At 41.4% G+C, this 13,926-nt stretch overlaps 2 long non-coding RNA genes across 2 annotated transcripts; one reads left to right on the top strand and one right to left on the bottom strand.

Annotated features, from left to right (window-relative positions):
• The first annotated feature begins 10 nt into the window (after nucleotides 1-10).
• On the top strand, nucleotides 11-3,427 carry LOC125248895. The gene is made up of 3 exons (XR_007180433.1): nucleotides 11-237; nucleotides 2,404-2,432; nucleotides 2,662-3,427. It is a non-coding gene; the product is annotated as an uncharacterized LOC125248895 (long non-coding RNA).
• Nucleotides 3,428-10,914: 7,487 nt separating this feature from the next.
• On the bottom strand, nucleotides 10,915-12,577 carry LOC125248969. Its single transcript, XR_007180456.1, has 2 exons — nucleotides 11,770-12,577; nucleotides 10,915-11,642 (listed from the first exon to the last, which is right to left on the bottom strand). It is a non-coding gene; the product is annotated as an uncharacterized LOC125248969 (long non-coding RNA).
• Between the last annotated feature and the right edge of the window lie 1,349 nt (nucleotides 12,578-13,926).

Raw genomic sequence — 13,926 nt, 5'->3', positions numbered from 1 at the left:
CCAACCTCTCTAGGTGTGTATGAAGATCATCCTCATTTCAGTGCTTGTTTTCACACTCTGGAGTTTTTCTAGAATCAGGATCTAAATGAACTCATTGTAGTGAAAATGAGCTCAGTGGACATCAGTATTAATATGACTGTAATATCGTCTCTCTCTCAGTGATTGTGATTGTTGTCGCTTCATTCGCTGTTCTCCTTCCTGCTCTTATTCTCTGGATGATTCGCAGAAAAAGAGACGGTGAGTTTTTACAGTTTCTCATATTATATAACAGACAAAAAGTCCAAAACATCTGATAAAATAAACATGTAATTTAAACCGTATTCCTGTAAGTGAAGAGAAATCAGTGAGTTCACATTGTAATTCTACAGCTCTAAAAATCCTCCAAATATTTTATGTATGAGACTTTTGTTACAGTTGTACACCAGGGAAGACGAGGAAGACAGGTTCAAGTAAGATAACTTAGTTTAATCTTAAGGAATAGGCAGGTAACATACAACATGAGTAACATTCAACAATACCGGACGCAAGACTGAGGACAGGGAGGAACTTAAATACACAATACTAATAACTAACAGCTGTGAGGAATCAGTGTCCATGGTGAATGATGAGTGGCGGGAACAGAACACAAAGGATCACGTGACAGTCAATGACAACAGGACGAGACGGTGAATGTAACATTAGCTCCCCCTCCGGCAAGGCGCGTCCTCGCGCCATGGAAGAACATCATAGGGGTGGCCGGAGGGGGCCCAGGAGGTGGACGGAGTGATGGTGATGGAGTGATGAATGGAGGATGACGATCCCCTGGCGGTGTAGGTGGATGACTGCTGGCACAGACCCAGAGCTCCCCAGATCCGACAGTCCACGGCTGAGTAGATGAAGGGTGGAGTCCAGATGCTGTAGGGCGGACTGACGGCATCTGGGGGATGACCGGCGGAGACTTGGCAGGTGGATTCCGGGGTGCAGACGGAGAGCTCGTGAACTCCCGCGACGTTGCTGGCCTAGGAGACCGCGGCAATGTACAGGCGACGATTGGCGGAGGTGGAGCTGGAGATCCCGAGGGCTGCGGTGACGTAGGCTCGACCGAGGACAGAGGCAACTCCGAGGGGAAGGAGGAGCCCTCTGTAGCCGAAAGGGTGGAGGGATGGAGTGTAAACGATGTCTCGTAAGTCCGTTGCTGAAGAGGAGGGACGACTGACCAAGGGGGAGCCAGCCGGATGAGGGAGACCGGAGGAGCCGTCAGTCGGAAGGTCTCCGGCAGAACCGTAGATGGGCGGAGCCTGGACGGAGCCGGCAGGTCGACGGGCCGAGATGGAGCAATGAGGTCGGCGGCTGGAGGCGAAGCCACCAGAACCTCTGGCCTACATGCTCTTGGTGGGAGTGTGACCTGCGGCTCGACGTCACAGGGGTTCCCCGGAGACGGCGCAGGGCAGATGACATCCAGCAGTGATGTTGTAGGAGGACTGGCTGAGCGAGGTGTTGACTGCATTGGTAGAGAATCTGTAAATAAAACACAGTCTATAGTAATGTCCCTGTTAAGTAACGAAGATGAACATGATGGGTGGGTTTGCGTGGGAGTTGACTAATCGCTAAAGTCAATCAGCCAGTCCTCTCTCTCCGTAGTAGTTTCTCCCTCGTCTGCAGATGTCGTGGGCTCACACCCCTGGTCAGACGTCTGGTGGAGTTCCACTTCCGGGGCGCGGGTCACCTCTGTCCTCAGAGTCTCGGGATCTGGCTGACCTGTACCTGCCAGTGATAACTCTCCATCTGCGGGGGGCTCGCACAAGAACTCCGCGGTCCGTGGGGAAGATACGGGCTCTGGGTCTGGCTGTGTTCTGGATCGGGGACGAATACTCTCCAGACACCTGATGATATATTCCCTCCAGTCGAGTCTGGAGGTGTCTGGGAGGTCCACGGGACAATGGTAGTTGGCCCCGATCCAGAACGGCGACTTCAGGGTTTCGTCGTCGTAGGGGCAGGCAAGTGCAACACTGATGAACTTTTTCGTGAACAAACAAAAATCGTGCACAAACATGTTGCCATAATCCATTTTTCGGTTTAGGTCTGGTATTCTGTTACAGTTGTACACCAGGGAAGACGAGGAAGACAGGTTCAAGTAAGATAACTTAGTTTAATCTTACGGAATAGGCAGGTAACATACAACACGAGTAACATTCAACAATACCGCACACAAGACTGAGGACAGGGAGGAACTTAAATACACAATACTAATAACTAACAGCTGTGAGTAATCAGTGTCCATGGTGAATGATGAGTGGCGGGAACAGAACACAAAGGATCACGTGACAGTCAATAACAACAGGACGAGACGGTGAATATAACAACTGTATTGTGTATTTGGTTTGTGTTTTTAATCATAAATATTCTCTTGACAATATGTTTCAGATAACAGAAGAGGAACTGATGACTCTGAGGTGAGTATTGTAGGTCGATCCATGAGTTATTAGTGTTTATAAGCTCTGATCCTGAAATGTCAGACTCATATTCTTTGGTTCCATCATTTTTATTCTTATCTGTGACTTCAGACCAGAAACAGTACAAATACACTAACCTGTCCATTATATAATCTTTTCAATCATTTGCGCATATTTGTGTATATTTGATTTGACTGTTGTAATTTTTCATATGTCCATTGATGTTTAGGAGCTGATATATGATGAGACTTACACTGAGGTCACTTATACTGAGGACTACAGTAAAAACAAGACAAAAAGAACAAGGGGAGAAACACTTCCTTGATGTTGTCCAGCTTCTCTCAACATGATAGTTTGTGTTTTCCTCTGAATTTGTGTCATGAATTGAGCTCAAACATCATGCTGTAATAATTGTGTGTTGAAACAATAACTGTGATGTTCATTCAGGTTCGCTGTGATGATAAAGTGACTTCTGCTTCCATCAGAGGAGCAAAAGCTGGATCTCAGGAAAACTGCAGTGAACTTTATGCCTCTGTGAACAAGAACCATCACAAATCAGTCAAATAATGACACAAAAACCACATGAGCAGAAGAATATGAATCTAATATAATTGAGTCCTAATGGTGTCATTCAGTGCCATTATAAATACTTTCAATGTCTTTTACATGTTCACAAACAAACCCAAGTGATGCTCTGATTTATTTGTAGTTATTGCTTATTTTTCTCAGTTCAGCATGTTTTTTGTATAGTTTCTGTCTGCTTGTTGATCAGTTAATGCTAGTGTCTTTATTATTCATTCAGAGCTGCAGGTTTGGACAAAGTCTAGAAAATGGGGACACTTTTACTCTCTTACATCATTCTCATTAAATCATCTATTTTCTCCAGCAGTTAATTAACTGTCAGCTTGCACTAATTATGAGAACAGCCAAAAGCTATTTGATGATGTAAGTGTTTATCACAATATGATATTTTTGTCAATAACCATTTGATCATCTGCATTCAGCTATGTTTGTAATATTATATTTTATTTGTATAATAAATACAATAATAAAATAGTCTATGTCAAACGTGTATTTATGGTGAAATATATTTTCCATCATTACACATATTTTCTTGAGCAGACTCTGTAGACGAGACACAAAAACCTCTGTTCACACTTACAAAAATAAACCATGGTTAACATAAAAAACATGCTCACAAATCAACCATGGGTTTGCTACACTAACCATAGTTTAACCATGGTATTTTTTAATTAAAGAAAAAAAAAACAACAAAACATGGTTATTACACTTTTACTATAATAAACCATGGTTCATTTTCATAAGGGACTGGTTCTCAACCAGGGGTCCAGGACAACTCAGATCGTCAGTGGAGAAAGGCATATAGTTCATCATAAAATCATACCATACATCATACACCCGCCATATTGCTAAATCTACACAATTTTTCATATCTTTTCATTTTCATATCTTCTCTCAAGACTCCTCTGCTAGTTCGCTGTTAATGATATGCTAAAGCCCGCCCACACGTTGACATGATTGGTTACAATGTAGTTTGTGACGTCAGAAACACCAGAGATTTCAACATTAAAAACTTGATTTTCACCACAGAAGGACTTTAAATATGCAAATGAAAGTTTGGCTTTCTCCATGTCTAAACAGTGTGGTCAAACTAACACACTTTTTCTTTTGTCCTCTTTGTGTTCTGGTGTTTTCAGAACTGTTTGCGTGATCTTTAGTCTAGTTTCACAGTTTAAATTTGTTTCTGTGGTATTTTCAGAGGTGTGATCTCTCTGTTGAGGTCTGGAAACATGTTACTGCTGAGTGTGAGAGCTCAGTTAGTTTGACCACACAGATTATTAAAGAAACACGCTTAAAGAAAGAAGAGGAAATGAGATCTTCTGAGATCATCTCCGAACCCAGTTTAGACTGATGGGTGTGAATTTTCACTCTTTTGTGGAGCGTTTACACGAAACCATTTTCAACTACGAATGGAAAACTTTTAATGTTTTGATCATTCATTTACATGAAAATTTGAATAAAAGCTTTAAAGGTCCAAGTTTTTGAAAAGGATACCTTTATGTTCTCCCTGTAAACAACAAAACCAAACATGAATTTGTGTAAACGGTGACATCATGAACATACATATGATGTTTTCAGTTTATATGTGTATAGTAACATTGCCAACACTTCTCTCACAGCATAATGTAACGTTTTTGTTCATTTTCACAGATCCGTGTGAACAGGGAACATTTTGACAGTGTTGTCGTCTGAACATGAACATTTTCAAGAATGCAAAGAAAATACTTTTCTATCTTTAGTACATCATGTCAGTTCCTCTGGTCCTCTGACCCTGTTCCTTCTTGCAAAAATAGCATTGAGCACTTAAGGTCCGCTTTCTTTCCTCATGCTGTCATGCCAGCTATTTTTTTAAAAGTTGTAAATACTGTTGGTTCAGATGTTGTTCTGTATCTGTAAATTTGAGTCTAAGCACTGGAATGGTCCCTGACAGTCTAAAACATGCAACAATTACTCCAATTATAAAGATGTCAAATTCAGATACATCTATCCTAACCAGTTTTAGACCAACATTTAATCTATACCTTTTATGTTCAAAATCTTGGAGAGGTATTAGCTCACATTACCAGTACCACATTTGTGACCCTGGAGCACAAAACCAGTCATAAGTCACATAGGTACATTTGTAGCAATAGCCAACAATACATTGTATGGGTCAAAATTATTGATTTTTCAAAATTGAAAATTGATTGATTATTGATTAGGATATTAAGTAAAGATCATGTTCCATGAAGATATTTTGTAAATTTCCTACCATGAATATATCCAAAACTTATTTTTGTGAGTGGATATGCATTACTAAGGACTTCATTTAGACAACTTTAAAGCTGATTTTCTCAATAATTTCATTTTTTTTCATCCTTAGATTCCAGATTTTAAAAATAGTTGTATCTCGGCAAATATACAGAGCCGTAGTTCGCGGACAAGATACGCAATATCGCGTTCATAATCGAAGGCGATTCATCTGCGATTATGAACGCGATATTGCGTAGCTTGTCCGCGAACTACGGCTCTGTATATTAAGTGCCGCTCCATTTGAAAGCAGGTGATGGACATTTACCGCTAATCACAGAACCGGCTTTACTGTTGAGACACGCATGACAATCTCATGCGATTAATCGTGCAGCCCTATCACAGATCCTATCGCTACAACAGCCCAGTCCTACAGATTTCATCATTCTGCATTGGCTGCCAATAGCTGTAGCATTCAATTCAAGGCTCTGATGTTTGCCTACAGAACAACCACTGGCTCTGAACCACTATACTTAAACTCACTATTTCAGACTTATGCACTCTCCAGAAGCTTGGATCCTGCAAATGAACGGCGTCTTGTGGTGCCATCCCAAAGGGGCACAAAATCACTCTCACGGATCTTCTTTGGGTCTGTTCCTGGCTGGTGGAATGACCTGCCATGCTCTATCCGAGCAGCTGAGTCCTTAGCCATTTTCAAAAATCTTTTTTATCGACACATACTGTTGTACTCGTGTTGATTTGATTGCTTATACTATTCTCATTTGTAAGTCGCTTTGGAGAAAAGCATCTGCTAAATGACTAAATGTAAACGTAAATGTGTCACGCAGTATGTTTGAGCTTCAGCAAGAACCAATGAGGTTCATATATATTGTAATAACTGGCAGCACTTCTGGCGGGCTCCTGCATCCACTAGAGCATCCCTGGCCAGTTGATGGATCATGCTCAGGCGCTCCTTCAATCGCCTGAAGTATTCCAGTTCTAGCCCACCAGCAATCATCGCCGTCGGTGTGCACTGGCTCAACTCATGCACTGCTGTCCTATACACCCAAAGGACTAGGGGCAGATGCTAGTTTCAGTCTCTCTGGTGCTGACTGGTCAAGATGGCAAGTTGGGTGGCCAGGGTGCGGTTGAACCACTCAACCGGTTCATCGCTTTGAGGGTGGAGGGGAGTGGTTCTTGTCTTCTTCACCCCCAATCGCTGGCACACCTCACTGAACAATCGTTTCTCAAAGTTCCACCCCTGGCCACTATGAAGCTTGTTCAACCCGGTGAACATTTCGTTCACTAGCCGCTGCGCTGATGTGGAAGCACTGATCGGGCACCGCATACGCCTCTGGCCACTTCGTAAAATAGTCCATTGCAACCAGGACAAAATGGTTTCCGGTCTCTGTGATGGGTAATGAACCCAAAATGTCCACCCCAATCCTCTCCATGGGAGCCTTGACTAGGTACTGCTGCAACAGCACATAAGAGCGTCGGCTGGGTCCCTTCTGCGCCATGCAAATATCGCAGCAGTGAACATGCAGCTCTGCATCCTGCCGACATCTAGGCCAGTAAAAACGCTGCCGCAGTTGCCGCACTGTCTTGGAGTTTCTAAAGTGGCTGGCTCCAGCTGCCTTATGAATCCAATGGAGGACCTCAGGCCGCAAAGCGTGGGGAACCAGGAATGGCAGATGGTCGATTCCCCCCCCCAGGGGCCTGTCACCGCCTGTAGATCATGCTGTCGTGGAACTCCAGCCTGCCCCACTGAGAATAAAGTGTCTTGATCTCGGGCCCCTGGGAAGACACGGCTGGCCAGTCTGGGACATGCTTGAGCCTCCAGCCAGCCCCTCATCTTCGCCAGCACTCGATCGTTCACCTGCTGTTGCCTCAACTGCTCAGTGGTAAATGGCTCCCCATCTCTATTGCTGTCACCCAGCCTTACTGCCGCTGATGAGGGCCCCATACCTCTTTCTTCCTGGTGACTGCAGTACCGACATTTTTCACCTAAGCATGGACATCTGGAGAGGGCATCAGCGTTAGCATGCTGCTGCCCTGGTCAGTGCTGAACCACAACTCGCTCTCCATTCTCCCCCCTCTGGGAGAGTACAGCCCCAACCTCCAAGTTACTGGCATCAGTGTCCACAAGGAATGGTTGGTTGGGGTCAGGGTAGGCCAGGAGAGGAGCATCAATGAGAGCGGCTTTTAGCGGTCGGAAGGCCGCTGCACAATCCTCAGACCACTCAAACTGCCGGCCCTTGTTTGTCAACTAATGCAAGGGGCTGGTGATGGTTGCAAAGTCTCTGACAAATAGGAGGCCAGGCCCAAGAAGCTCTGTAGCTAAGTGATGTTGGTTGGTGGGGGCCTGGCGCTTGGCGAGAGGCAGTCTAAGGGGGCGCAAGTGAATGGGGGCAGCAGTGCCAGTGTCAATGTGATGCTGTACCAGAGCTGTTCTATGGTACAGTCCTCTTCTCTGGCTGCAAAAATGTCCACAAAGTCTCTCAAAAGGCAATGTAACTGCTCTCGCTACGACACGCTCAGATGCTCACTGCTTCGCCGCTCTAACTCCTTAACAGCAGCAACAGTCTCAGGTGATGGGGAGTGAATGGTGCGTGCGGTGGTAGTGAATGGGAGGCGCTGGACTGAGGTACGATACTTCACCGTGGATCCCCGAGTCTCTGCAACTCTCATGTGATGGCTTGGGGTCGACCGTCTCGGTACCGTGGCAGATTGCAGCCACCGACACGTCGACACATGCTCCCCAGTGAGCCAACAAGTCCAAGCCAATAATGCACTCATACCTGATGTGAGCGAGCCAGAACTTGTGGCTCGTCTGGATCATCCCCACCACCACAGATAACAGCTTTGGGGCAGGGCAGTCCCTGGTGAAATGCCCCAGTTCTCCACAATGGTCTAGTCTCATCCTTTGTCGGGGGGTCACTGCTGGTTGGACCTGGCTGACCTACTCCTCCAACCGGGCCCCTTCCACCTCCTGTGCGGCTGCTCTCGTCTGCTGACGTTGGAGCAGAGATTGACCTTTCACTGGCCCAGCCTGTAGCACCGCCTCAGCTCACTCAGCCCCTCTCTCATGTTGGCGGAGGTGCTCAGGTGTAAGGCCCCGCAGGAAAGCGCGGAGGCTCAGCTGTTCCCTCGCTGCGGCCGGGAAGGTAGGGTAGCCCTTCCGGGCGTAAACTCGGATGTCGGCAGCGAAGGTGCCCACGCTCTCTTCTTCACGTTGACATCGGTTAGTTAGCTCCTCCCTGCTCTGTTTTGCGGTGGTTCTCAACCCAAAGCGATGGTTGAGAGCAGCGGTGAGGGCCTGGAGATCATGCCGCTCTTCAGGAGACAGGTCAATGAGGACCTGGAGCGTGGGACCCTCCAAGGCAAGGGCCAACTGAGTCGTGAACCAAACCCACCAAAACTAACATAAACACACATAATTTTGCAAAAACCCAACCATCTTGCTTAAACAACGCATAAATCAACTCAAAACAAACAAATACCCATAATGTAACCAGCTACTGGTATTGAATGCTGGGTCAGACAATATATATAAACTACTTTTGCAAACTAGTTTTTTGCTTAATCTGAGTTAAACCAATGCAGTATAATATTCTGGACCCTCTAGATTAATAGTTATCAAAAAAGCTGAACTTTTGTATTGGGATGAATATAATAGGATCATTTTAAATTGTGGCCTTGATCAAGTGTACCAAAAAACTCCTCAAGGAAAGCTCAGATCATCTTAAAAATTGGAACTTGTGACATATGCCTCTAAATAAGCATGCAAAATTTCAGTCAGATCGGACAAAATGTGCCTCTACAACAGTAAAAAATACGAAAAATGACAATGTTCCTATTAATATACAGGTGCTGGTCATATAATTAGAATATCATCAAAAAGTTGATTTATTTCACTAATTCCATTCAAAAAGTGAAACTTGTATATTATATTCATTCATTACACACAGACTGATATATTTCAAATGTTTATTTCTTTTAATTTTGATGATTATAACTGACAACTAAGGAAAATCCCAAATTCAGTATCTCAGAAAATTAGAATATTGTGAAAAGGTTCAATATTGAAGACACCTAGTGCCACACTCTAATCCGCTAATTAACTCAAAACACCTGCAAAGGCCTTTAAATGGTCTCTCAGTCTAGTTCTGTAGGCTACACAATCATGGGGAAGACTGCTGACTTGACAGTTGTCCAAAAGACGACCATTGACACCTTGCACAAGGAGGGCAAGACACAAAAGGTCATTGCAAAAGAGGCTGGCTGTTCATAGAGCTCTGTGTCCAAGCACATTAATAGAGAGGCGAAGGGAAGGAAAAGATGTGGTAGAAAAAAAGTGTACAAGCAATAGGGATAACCGCACCCTGGAGAGGATTGTGAAACAAAACCCATTCAAAAATGTGGGGGAGATTCACAAAGAGTGGACTGCAGCTGGAGTCAGTGCTTCAAAAACCACTACGCACAGACGTATGCAAGACATGGGTTTCAGCTGTCGCATTCCTTGTGTCAAGCCACTCTTGAACAACAGACAGCGTCAGAAGCGTCTAAAGACAAAAAGGACTGGACTGCTGCTGAGTGGTCCAAAGTTATGTTCTCTGATGAAAGTAAATTTTGCATTTACTTTGGAAATCAGGATCCCAGAGTCTGGAGGAAGAGAGGAGAGGCACACAATCCACGTTGCTTGAGGTCCAGTGTAAAGTTTCCACAGTCAGTGATGGTTTAGGATGCCATGTCATCTGCTGGTGTTGGTCCACTGTGTTTTCTGAGGTCCAAGGTCAATGCAGCCATATACCAGGAAGTTTTAGAGCACTTCATGCTTCTTGCTGCTGACCAACTTTATGGAGATGCAGATTTCATTTTCCAACAGGACTTGGCACCTGCACACAGTGCCAAAGCTACCAGTACCTGGTTTAAGGACCATGGTATCCCTGTTCTTAATTGGCCAGCAAACTCGCCTGACCTTTACCTCATAGAAAATCTATGGGGTATTGTGAAGAGGAAGATGCGATATGCCAGACCCAACAATGCAGAAGAGCTGAAGGCCACTATCAGAGCAACCTGGGCTCTCATAACACCTGAGCAGTGCCACAGACTGATCGACTCCATGCCACGCCGCATTGCTGCAGTAATTCAGGCAAAAGGAGCCCCAACTAAGTATTGAGTGCTGTACATGCTCATACTTTTCATGTTCATACTTTTCAGTTGGCCAAGATTTCTAAAAATCCTTTCTTTGTATTGGTCTTAAGTAATATTCTAATTTTCTGAGATACTGAATTTGGGATTTTGTTAGTTGTCATTTATAATCATCAAAATGAAAAGAAATAAACATTTGAAATATATCAGTCTGTGTGTAATGAATGAATATAATATACAAGTTTCACTTTTTGAAAGGAATTAGTCAAATAAATCAACTTTTTGATGATATTCTAATTATATGACCAGCACCTGTAATAGCATATATTCTTCTGCTCAGTATTATTTTTTTTCCAAGGGATTTTTCATTTGAAGTCATATTTAAAATGTATAAACCATTATAACTTTACAAATTATATTTTGTCAAGGTTTTCCACTTCATTTATTCATTTGAGGTATGTTTTTGCAATAATGTTGCATTGAGACCTGAAAATTAAATTGAAACCTGGAAGAAACATTTTCTTACATATCATTTATTACAAATATCCATATATCAACAAAATATGTGTTTGTAATAATGTTTTATGGCATTACCACGGAAAATGTGCTTTGAAACCAATACCAAAAACATGAAAGTGAGCCAATAAGTGGTACTCTGCTGCCACCTGCTGGTTAAAATAATAATTACCATTCTAGCATTTACTATCACTTTTTGTCAGAATTCATCACTTCTATTCATCAATTCCATTCAAGTATTAGTTTTGACAGTTGTGCTGCATTATGAGTAAAATAAAACCTGAATATGATGTTATATTGATGAGATTTGCAGAAAAAAATCATTACATCATATATTTTCAAATACTGAATCTACAAAAAAATAAAAGAACAGGTTTACTTGCAGGCCGATCACATGACACACAGCGCTGATCCAGTGAGGAAGCGTTTGAATTTGCTGCAGTATTAACAACATCACTGCGAGATTATTAAGAAAATACACAGAGACAAGCACTGCACCCACACCAGCACCAAGAAAAGTAAAAATACATCAAAATGTTATAAAACAAAATTACACAAATTCCATGAGAATGTCACAAATTACACCTAGTTTTACTAAAAAAATGCACCAACAGCTGCTGATTACTGTAGTGTCCTCCTCCATTCTGCTCCATCATTGTGTCAATCTTCTGCAGTAGATCATTCACCTGTTCTCCGTTATTCTCATCTCTATTGTTGAAGACATGATATCTGAAAACAGAGAAAACAGTTGGAATCAGTGCTTATTTGGATGCTTATGAGTTCATTTACTTTGTGAATAAAAATGAAAAGAAAATCACTTAAAGAAATAAAGAAAATTTGAAGAGGATCCACGTACAGCTTGGTTTACAGTTAAAATCCACCGGAGAAATAAACACAGGAAAGTTGGAGTAGACAATGATACTCAGAACAGGAACATATCCAGAGCAACAAGGAACAAATTAAACAAAGCAATCAAAGCAAACCAAGAGATTAAACAGGGCTATAAAGACAGAGGAAAACAAATAAGCTAATGAATTACTATGATGACAAACTAGGAGTGGGGAGTGGTCAAAGGAAAAGACATGGCAGCAAACAACGGGAGCACAGTAACAGGGAAAACAGGAACTAAACAAAGGAAGAGAACACAGAGACTATGGGAACAGAGAAAACAATTCAATTTAAAAGTCCAGACACAAAACAAAAGGCACAACACCAACACCGTCTTTCCTTGAAAGAAGAGGTCAGCTGGTCAGTGTTGGGGGCAGTTTTGATTAAATCTGAAATGGGTCATACCATATTACCAGAGCACTGAGCAGTAGGGCTGCAACAAACGATTATTTTGATAATCGATTAATCTAATGATTAGTAGAACGATTAAATGTCATTGCTTCGTGATAATTGGTTACAAGTGTTAGCTAGCCTGTTACTGAATTACATGGCTGAAATATCAGCAGATATGGTGGGATTTAGGGGAAACAGATACTGCAATATAGTCAAAAACACATCAAAAACGTATAGCAACCCAAGTGAACAAAAGTAAACTTCCATAATGTAGCTACTTAAAGTGCTCTATTTCCGTGCACTAATTTTGTACTTAATAGATTGTTCTTAATTTTGTACTTCCATAGTATTTTTTAATAAAATTCTTCTTTAGTACTTCTTAAGATAATCTTAAGAACATATTCAACTGTGCTACTTTGAGACACCATGAATTAAAACTAAAATGTGCTTTTTAACATACTATCTCTGTATTTGTAGTGTTATAGGTTCAAGTGTACTACAAGTGGTAACTAAATGGTGTCTCAAATAGTACAGTTGAGTACACCAAGGTGTTCTTAACATTATCTTAAGAAGAATTTTTAGTATATTAAAGTACAAAATTAGTGTGTGAAAATAGAGCACTTTAAGTACATTATGGAAGTGTAGTTTTTTCACCTGGGAATGCGCATGTCTGTGGGTGTGGTAATACAGTGTATTAAATGAGTAACAACAGTTTTGATATTAGCATAATATACATATTTTGTTAATAATCAAAGCTTACCTGCTCTTTGCGCCATTTTATGCTCAAAACACTTGAACAAAACCGAAAGTAAAATGATGACTGATGTCACATACTTGCCTGTATAAGTTTTAAACAGATCCTTCACTGAAGATTAATAACGTGCTCGAACACAACATGGTACAAAAACGAAAACAAGTTCCTGAAACATTACGAGACTACGCTGTAAACAAATGCAAGTAAACGGACGAGCTGCGGTTTTTCTGGATAAAACAAAAATAACGTTTACATTTATCAACCGATTTCAGTGGTTTATAATGTATGTGGTGTACAAAAAATTCTAGTTACTTAAAATATTGATAGTTAGACAAAATATTTATTCGAATAAGAAATAGTCAAAGCTCAGGCTTTTCATGTATTTAGCTGCTTTATTCTTGCATAAGAATTGTGAAAACGCCCATACAGAGAATTTAATTTTCACATTAAATGAAATAAAGTTTTCTTATTGTGGAAACGGCATTTTCTGTCTTTAACGCAATTTTAGCTTTTCTTGAGCTTAGAATTGACCACCATTGAGAAAAAGAAACACATCATCAAATACAAATCACACAGGCTGCTTTCTGTATATTTATAGCACTAAAATGATACAGATATTTACAGACAGATACTCCAAAACACACAACAACAACGATAACTGATGGATCCTTTATGGTAATGACATGGTACAACTACAGTGCAATGCAAAGTGTAAATATAAGATAAAGTGAGAATAGTAAATAGTTTGTTATACACTATATATAAGAAATAGTTTATGTAGTATATAATAATATAGTCAATAATAAAGTATTTAATACTGTCAATAAACAAACAGTTTACAGCAAATAAAATAGTAATGAATTGTACAATTATATAAGTACAATAATATATCAATAATATATTGATAATAGCATATAGCATGATAATACTATAATAATAGCAATAGAATATGTAGTATGAAAAAGGTTTTTGTGTATT

This window comes from Megalobrama amblycephala, linkage group LG1 (assembly GCF_018812025.1).
Source record: "Megalobrama amblycephala isolate DHTTF-2021 linkage group LG1, ASM1881202v1, whole genome shotgun sequence".
Lineage (NCBI taxonomy): Eukaryota > Metazoa > Chordata > Actinopteri > Cypriniformes > Xenocyprididae > Megalobrama > Megalobrama amblycephala.
The sequence above is the reverse complement of the archived record's forward strand: the minus strand, read 5'-3'. Positions and strand labels throughout refer to the sequence as shown.